Source organism: Acanthopagrus latus, chromosome 18 (assembly GCF_904848185.1).
Source record: "Acanthopagrus latus isolate v.2019 chromosome 18, fAcaLat1.1, whole genome shotgun sequence".
NCBI classification, from domain to species: Eukaryota; Metazoa; Chordata; class Actinopteri; order Spariformes; family Sparidae; genus Acanthopagrus; species Acanthopagrus latus.
This window is the reverse complement of record NC_051056.1, coordinates 28358933-28367978: the sequence shown is the minus strand read 5'-3', so window position 1 is coordinate 28367978 and position 9046 is coordinate 28358933. Positions and strand designations below refer to the sequence as shown.

At 41.5% G+C, this 9046-nt stretch overlaps 1 long non-coding RNA gene across 2 annotated transcripts in view; it reads right to left on the bottom strand.

Moving 5' to 3' along the window:
* LOC119007139 overlaps positions 1-8898 on the bottom strand; it is a 9436-nt gene extending 538 nt beyond the window's left edge. The window contains exons 1-3 of one of the 2 annotated variants that reach the window (XR_005071030.1): positions 8776-8898; positions 3270-3514; positions 1-428 (exon numbers count right to left, since the gene is read on the bottom strand). The exon at positions 1-428 is cut by the window's left edge and continues 538 nt beyond it. This is a non-coding gene — a long non-coding RNA (uncharacterized LOC119007139). Of the gene's footprint in view, positions 429-3269; positions 3515-8160; positions 8229-8775 lie in introns of those variants that run through there. The other variant, XR_005071031.1, reaches the window with a different exon arrangement.
* Between the last annotated feature and the right edge of the window lie 148 nt (positions 8899-9046).

The following is a 9046-nucleotide window of genomic DNA, read 5'->3' as shown; positions in this document are numbered from 1 at the left end:
TAAATTGGTAACTCAGAATATCTTGTGCCTGATTATTGGACATCTTTACAGACAGATTTTAAAATCTTATCCCGTACAAAAAGTCCCTTCTCCTTGTGTGTCATCAACAGTCAGAGAGTCGACAGTCGTTAGCTGTGACATGTTTCAAATCAGTTTTGAGGTCAATATTATGATTACTACATCACCACGACACGGTCCACAACTCTTCAGCCACACTTAATCATGTCTTACAGAACACAGGACACACGGACACTCTGCCTCTTTAATCACAGCCTTCGGGGACTTGCTCTCACTCTCATGCTGCTAAAGAGGACACTTGGGCATTTCACAACATCGCGAGGGGAAAGTTACCAAATCTGTGTTGCTGAAACATCAGATCCAGCTGCCTGTAACACAGAGAAGTAACTGGAAGCTTCTGGGTGAGACGTCTGAAAAAAAACCACAAACAAAGAAAAGTCATTACAGATGAAAAGTAAAGGAAGACGAGGACAGAAGATACAAGTTGTGAAATCTTGGACTCGGCGGCTCGGTGGTTCTCTGTCAGCTGATATTTATAGACCATATTAGACATCTGGCTTCCAATCAGTCTCCCTCCCTGCCTCCTTCTGCAATTTATCCTTTCATCCTTCTTTCCTCCGCTCCCTCCATTTGTATCACAACCTTTGACCTCTCCTTGTTAGGGAGGAAAAGGAAGAGGTTAACCTCTGCTCTGAACACACACACGCACACACACACACACACACACACACACACACACACACACACACACATGCACGCATACATGATTTTCAGCGTCCTGCAGCTCGGCGTGCACGTCTACACATCGAGATTTAGATAATTAGCTTTCACTATAAATTAACAGAAGAGGACACAGATTTATACAAATGGACTTTCCTCTAATTGAACTATGTCGGGTTAATGGAGGTCAGTGGATGGTGATATCATATATATATATATATATATTTATATATTTCTTACATACATAAAAAGATTTATTGAAAGTGGCGAAGCTTCCTCTCAGGTTGTTTCAGTCCAGTTATCACCTCGCTGGAAACACGTCTTGTGTAGCTCACACTCGGCTTTTTGGGATTCATTTGAGCAAATTCAAGGTTTGAAAGGAAACTGTCAGGTCAAAGCCAGCGACACACATTGTTGTACATCTTTCTCGTCGTTTGGACCACACACTCTCTCGTTTACTCAGCTCTGTTTTTTTCCTGTCAGACAAAGGATTGTAAACGCAGTAATCAGGACATTTGTGCGTCTGTGTGTGTGTGTGTGTGTCTGTGTGTGTAGCAGGTTTTTCTTAGCGATTTGGGGTCTACCACTGCCAGCGTGAACAAAAAATATTGTACTTGGGAATCTGCCATTCAAAAACGACCTTTAAATATAGTTCATTCTCGTTTTCTCTCCCTCTCTGCCTCTCTTTTTGTCTCCTCAGGCTCTAACGCTGTCACTGAAACTGCATTTAAGACATTTATCGTTCATCTTGACTGTCAAAACAGCAACAAAAAGTGCCAGAAAAGTAAAAGAAATAACTTCATCTAAACGCCTGAGCAACATTTTAAAGCCAGCGATGACGCGAGGGAATTGAAGACAGAAGGATTGTGCAGAAAAATGACATCGAAACGCAGACGGAGACGTGTTTCCTGTCGTCTGAAGACAGATGCTGTTGTGTTTGTGGGTAAATAGCTGAGAGCTGTGGAACAACACGAGCCTGAAAACACACCCAGTCTCTCTCTCATAACACATGAAGGGTCAGCAGCGCAGATGTGCTGCTGCTCAATCAGTAGTTTAATCACAGAGGTTAGAGTTTAATGAGTAATTATTACTGAACCCGAAATCACACAAACACATGGCTGCCCGGCCATTAAGCACAGTTTGTACTGTATATGTGTCAGCTTGTAACAAATAGCCTCACAGAACTACGGGACTGCTTCCTGATTAGTTTCCAGGGTCAGTTCAGCCGGATGAACATATTCTTTAGTTCTTTATTAATCAGGGATTTTTGGATATTCATGTCTGAGGCAATGACGATGAGTTGAATGTCTACAGAGCTCGAGAAATAATCTATAAATGATCCTGAGTGAGTGAAAAAGACGAGAAGAAGAAAGAAAGAAAGGAAGAAGTCTTAGTGACTGATATCACGTTAAAAGACACTTTTAGTACGTTTTCCTTCAGAGTCAAACACACTTTAAGAGTATCAGTAACTGAGCCTGTCCACAGACGTTTGGATCCGCCCGGGCTGAAACAAGCCTTCTTCTAACACACCAACCAGGCTGTGTGTGTGTGTGTGTGTGTGTGTGTGTGTGTGTCAGTGTGATATTCTAGTAAATTAGCCCATCAATCAAACACAACATGGGAAGCAGCAAGAGAGAAAAAAAATCCTCACAATGAAACAAAGGCGGCGGAGCAACATGTGGCATTATTTAAATGCCCATTCGGGAACACCAGTGTGTGTGTCTGTGTGTGTGTGTGTCTGTGTGTGTTTGTGTCGACCCGTATAACTTTGTTTTAAAGAAACATTATTTAGCTGTGAGCTGTGGACCTTTACAGCGTTTTATTAGAGACCTGAGGACTTTTCTGTCCTGTCATCATAACGTAAGATGTTGTTTTAGTTAAAAGTTAATTCTAAATAAAATCAGGCTAATTGAAGCAGAGAGTTTGGATTAGAAGTCACGTCGGTCTTGTGGGACTGAGGTAACATTTTTGACAATAGGTTGAGTAGAGTTTAAAATAAAGGGCAAAACTGAGGAGCAGAGATGAAATAGTTGGATTACAATCAAGGATTAAGGGATATTCAGGTATCCAGGTTTGAACCTGGGCCCAATATCCACATGTTTGCGTGTGTTAAAGGTTCATTCCCACCAAAAGTTTCACTTCGGAGCAATTGCAACTGTCAAAGTTACGTCCATCTGTTTTTGCCACTGACATCCTGAGATGGTTAATAAGTGTCTGTCAATATTTCAGAAGGAAATAAGACAGATGTACAGAGACAAAGAGACCTTTTTGTTAAATGATAAGAACAGTTTTGTTATTAGAAACGATTCAAGTCTAATTTAAGGAGAAGTTTCATTCTGAAATCTGGCAGTTGTGCAGTAGTTTGGTTAAGTTTTAGGTAATAAAACTATTTAGTTAGGATTCAGAAAAGATTGTGGTTTTGGTTATAATAGTTACTTCGTTTATGTGATGAAAACTAGATGTTCAGTTGAACTCATACCCAGGGTAAAAGTCTACCCTGCCCTACTTTCTTGCTCTTTTTACAACTTCACCTGATACAACACTTGGTATTTGGACATCTGGTCTCCACGAAGTCACTGGAAAGGACTGGCATACCACTTTGGCATATGCATGGCATAAACTGTGAAAGTCTGGAGTCGTTGTTGTTCTGTTCTGTGCAGGCGACATCTACTGCACGTCTGTCCGTCCTGGAAGAGGGATCGTCTTCTGTGGCTCCTCAAAGACATCATGATTCAGCCCAGGATTAAACTCCAGCTTCTCATTTACACCTGTTGCACTATAATGACAGATAAAATCAACTCTTTAGTACAACTACCTCGACTTAAAATGTACTAAAGTAGGACAGGGGTTAGTTATTGGTCAGGTTTTCCCCTAAAAGAAGCTTCAATTGTGTTCCGTTGTCATTACACATGAACATAATTATGTGTGTGTCCAAAGCGACATGGGGATGTTATGATAGTCTCCTTTAAACGTTGGCTTACTCTTGACTTCTCTCACTCTGTCTCTCTCTCTCTCGCTCTCTCTCACACACACACACACACACACACACACACACACACACACACACACACACACACACACACACACACACACACACGGAGGAAGTGTGTCCACAGTGCATGGGGAGATAATAGCTTTGCAGGGGCCACAGAAGAGCCAAAGATCTGTCTGGCTAAAAGATCCATTAAACCACGAGGACATACTTCATCACTGACATGCAAAAAACACAAAATTAGGTGAACAGACACCTACACGAATACCAGGACAAAGCCTCAAATACACACACACACACACACACACACACACACACACACACACACACACACACACACACACACACACACAGTTGCCAGCAGCATGCGCACACAGCTGTGCAGCATGAACCATTAATGCGCCATCAGATATCAGAGCGGTTCAATGGATGAGGCCCAGTGTGAAGAGAAGTCCAAACTTTCCACCAATTATTCTGCAATCTGTCCATTGCTGGGATGGAGGAGGAGAAGAAGAGGAGGAGAGGAAGAGGAGGGAGGACAGAGAGAAGAAGAGAGGAAAACCCCACGAGAACAAGAGGGAGAGGAGCGGTAGGAACTATGAGGAGGAAGACAAAAGCATCTGCGGGTTTGTTTCCACTGACCTGTTTTTCTGCACTTTTTCAATATGAGAAGTACATTTTTACACTTGGCTGTGATGGGAAATATTGGTGTATTGATAAAAGCAAAGAACCACAAAGTGCAGTGGAAACAGACCTAATGAAGACGCGGTGAAGAACTGAAGCAGGAGGCTCGAACATCCAGTGAAGAGATGAAAAACCTCATCAGATGAAAACATAAAACAAACACAAGTACAATATTATCATGGTTTTCTTCCCCTCCAGTGCACATCATCTTATTTATCTGCAGCTGCTCTGTTGTTGTTTGCCTTGCTGGCTCAGGCATGTTTGAGTGGACCAATCAGAGGAGAGACTGGGTATTTAAAGAAACAGTGGCTAAAACAGAGCTTTTTTTAGACAGAGGGGGAACCAGACGAGAAAACTGACAGGTTTTTTGGGTACTGAAGCTTGTAATCCCTCCCAAAAAAGTATTATTATTAATATGAGCATGACATAATGTTATGTTATAATGTTAATATTACCCAGAGCAACATGGTTTTCTATTTTTCTCTATTTTGCAGTGAAGCAACAGCAGATGGGTTTACTGACAGACAAACTGATGATTAATCACTGTTGTGCTGCCCTTCAAGGATGAAGGTCAAGAAAACACGTACGTAACTATTGTTTTAACTCAGCATTAAATCGCCAGTCATTCAACAATGGGAGCAGATTCTGAATTAGCACCAAACGTTGGCACCGGATGCAACATGTGTCCTCTGTTATTATCCAATACAAATATAAGGCCTGGACAGACCGGGCTGGAAAAATGGCTTTTGTCTTATGCATGTGTGAGAGAGAGACTTGGTCACCAGAGAGGAAATTCTCCTTGACAGCATGATGGTAGTGTGTGTGTGTGTGTGTGTGTGTGTGTGTGTGTGTGTGTGTGTGTGTGTGTGTGTGTGTGTGTGTGTGTGTGAGCAGTGAAGCGAGAAGCTGTCACCTCGGTCACTAGCTCGGTCTCGAACCGCAGAGAGATGCTAATTAGCAGCACACTATCTCTCAGCTCGTAAAAAATACAGCGGCTGCAACGAGAGAGAAAGAGAGAGAGATAAAGTTACACAGAGAGATTTTCGGATGATGGGAAGGAAGAGAGGAATAAAAAAAAAAAAAAAAAAAAAACGAGAACGTGCCAGTGAGAGGCTGAATGACAGGAAGAGAAAGAGAGGAAGTTCAGGGGGGATTATAAGCAGGGAGAAAAGAGATGGAGTTGAAAAGGGCACCCGAGGGATGGCGAGGGAGAGGGTGAGGAAAGGAGGAAATGGAGAGGGGAGAGAGTGGCAGTAGTTATGTGGTGTGAGAAGCTTCGTATCAGCCAACTCTGTTCACTTCACAAATGCCTAATGTCTCATTTTGCAAAGCCCTCTGCATGTTTTGAGGTTTTTTTTCTGCTTAATTCACCAAAAAAATACAGCGGAGACTCCGGGAGAGAGAGAAGAAAAAACGCTCAAGAAGGGATCAGGAATTAAAGGTCCTGAGCAAAAAAAACCCCTCAACCTCAGCAGTTAATGACATGCATCTTATCCCAATGAGGCCAAACAAAGCCGTCACAGAGCGGTTTCATGCACTCATAAGCAGCGGTTTGTGTGAAGGAAAAAAAAAGGATGATCGCTCCTTCAATCTGAGTGTTTCAATGTGTTGTTTTTGTGGCGGTGCAGTTTTTTTTTTCTGTATTTTTTTGCCCAAAACTCTCGTAGCTCTCAGAGATGGAAGCTCTCCAACTGGCCACCTATTGGCTCAAACATGTCTCCAAACCTTATGGAAGGAAATGTGAGTAACTACAATTTTCCCCATTTTAGCCAATTTACAAATCTTGGTTGTGACATCTGAAATCACCCAAACATGTTAAACATCAATGTTTTGTTCCGAGTTTCGGATTAGATGTTGAGCTAAATTACCCCAGTGAGGGAAGCTGGGTTTCATCATACATCAACACGACTGACATGTAGTTGTTTTTGCCAAAATGACTGGCAGTATGTTTTAAATGGCAGCCTGGATAACCAGCCAACGGAAGAGTCGCCCCGTTCCCCGAGTGAAAATGTGTCAATTAGAATTAAAATCCAGAGATAAAGATATTTGTTGCTCAGCGCTGCGCTGTGAGTTGTGAGTTTTGGCGCCGTAGCCACTCGAGCACATCGACCCAAAAGACATTTTCCCCTTTACGCAATAATAGGAAAAAGGAGTAATGGTTAAACAGTGAGTCGATTAAACACAACCACCAAATACAACCTCTCTAAATTAGAACGTATAGGTCATACGGTGGCCATTTTACTCTGACATAATGCTCAGGGTGGGAAGCTGAAACGTCAGACTGCTGAGCTCCAGGTAGCTTCACTTTTTAAATGTAGAGAATCTGACACATTTTTTTTTATCATTTCAGCACTTCCTGGTTGATCAGCAACATAAAAGCCAATGGAAAGAGAAAATCTGGACGGACATCAGGCCAAATCTCAAGGTTTATATTTTCCATTAGCTTCCATTAATGTCTATACGACTTGCAACCTGGAACACAGCAGCGTAACATCTTCCCATCCTGAGAGTGACATCAGAGGAAAATGGCCGCCTTGTGAATATGGTCTGCGGGGCTATGGTCTAAGCTGTCATTATCCAGGTTTTTGTTGTTCTGTTACTTCCTCTTTTATTTTGAAATTGTGCCCTCGTGTGTGTTGCTCTTCAGTTTCTCCCTCTGTGTGATTTTCCCTCCTTCCAGTGTTTTTCCATTCCTTTCCCCTCACCTGTCGTTTCCCCGCCCCACCTGCACCTCATCCCCTCGTTAGTGTGTGTGTATATAGTCTTTGTACTTCTTCTTGTCTTTGTCTGTTTCCTCCTGTGTTTCATCCCAGCGTCCTCCAGTGTTACTCAATCATTTCTCTGTTTGACCTCATGGTATGTACTAGTTTTTTGTTCCTCCTGTTTTCATTGATTTGTACTTTGGGTTTTTGTCTGTTTGACTCATTTTGGTTTTCCTGGATTCTTGTTTTTTGTATCATTCAGCTTTTGTGTAATAAAGCTCGCCCTTAGTTCCTGAATCCTGTCGAGTGTTTCTGCAGTTGGGTCCTTCCCTTCTCTCAGATCAGTCTGACTTGTTCGTTGTGTTACTTCCTTCCCTCTCAGTCTTTAAGTCTTATATACAGTACGCACTATATGCTCCGTCTCCTTTATTCATTTAGTGCAACACATGGAGACAAAGCAACACCAGATGTTTCCACAGAACTGTTATTTTTTTTTCTTCTCGTATGGATTTGTATGTGCTCTCATGTCCTCCTAGTTATTCATTGCCCGAGCTCATTAACGTTTACATTTTAACCCGGAGTCGAACGCTGTTTGGTTATGAACTCTGAATGCACTGCAGCTTTACTGTATGTGACATGAGCCCCATGTTTTCCTTTATTGAACCATATGAATAGTATGCAGGAGCATGAACAACCTGCACTGGAGTCGGTTGAGAACATGTGAGATCTATTAAATAGCATGTTGCCATCGATGCAGTTTCGCAAAACCTTAATAAATAATATCAAACTCAAACTGAGCTCTTCTCAAACTGAGCTCTTCTCAAACAACGCGATCGCAAGAATAAATGTTAGCTAAGTATGTTTCTGTAAAACCACAGTAAGTTGAAATACATTGCTGCTGCTCTGGTTAGGTATGGACATTTGAAAAGCCAAACACTGCTGGAATTAGCAACTTCCTGCGAAACAATATGTGGTTTTAGTTGAAACAAAAAGGCTGGAAATTGGAATTTCCCCTAAAAAAATATCCTGCGATGTCACACTTACAATTATTGAAACGCCACCATCTCCTCCTCCTCCCAATGATAAAGTCATGTAATGGTTTCCAGTAAAACTCGTGTGACCAGACGTGGTTTTTAGTGTCCTGTCCCTGCAAACATCCCTGTTTTTAATTGAGCCTTAAAAAAAAAACAAAAAAAACAAGCCTTTTCAGGTCTCAATCTCATTTTGCTGCTCGCTGCAGCAGCATCACATCACTCTCATTCACTTCTATCTAGTTAGAAGGTCTTAATGTTATGTTAAATAAACACAAAGTGCCTTATTGAAATGCTGAGGCACTTGTCTGATAGGTTAAATTAGCTTGAGGTCAATGTTGGCAGATCACTCAAAGAAACAGATAAATGTGACATCTTGTTTAATGTTTTAGTGGTATTAGATTTGCGGCTGTTGTGTTAGTAACTTTGTTCATTTTAAAAAACGTTTTGCTTCTGAGTACTCTTTTATCTGCAATACTAATATGCCTTTCAACAAAACTGGCATCTGTAACTCATCCTCAGAAGAAAGATGGAGCAGGAAAATGCGTCAGGAAATTCATAAAATTAGCAGCAGTATGCTTTTAAATTGTTGGTATTAATATGTATTATAGAATGGGGCGGGACTTACCATTAGGCAAACGAGATTTTCAGGGGGCCCAAAACTCAAACTCATAATCTCATAAAAACTGATTAATAAAGTTGTCTTCGCTTTAAATCAGTTATTATTGTTTTAGTCTTAATTCCCGCGTTTAAAAATACATAAAAATGCTTAATCTATCATGATTGTTTCGACTGCTCCCCCCTCCCTTCTCATGCAATGGACTATTCCATGTTACTGCGCATGCGTAAACTTGATTCAGGAAGCCGGAAGCAAAACAAAGTAGTTGGCGCGCTTTTTG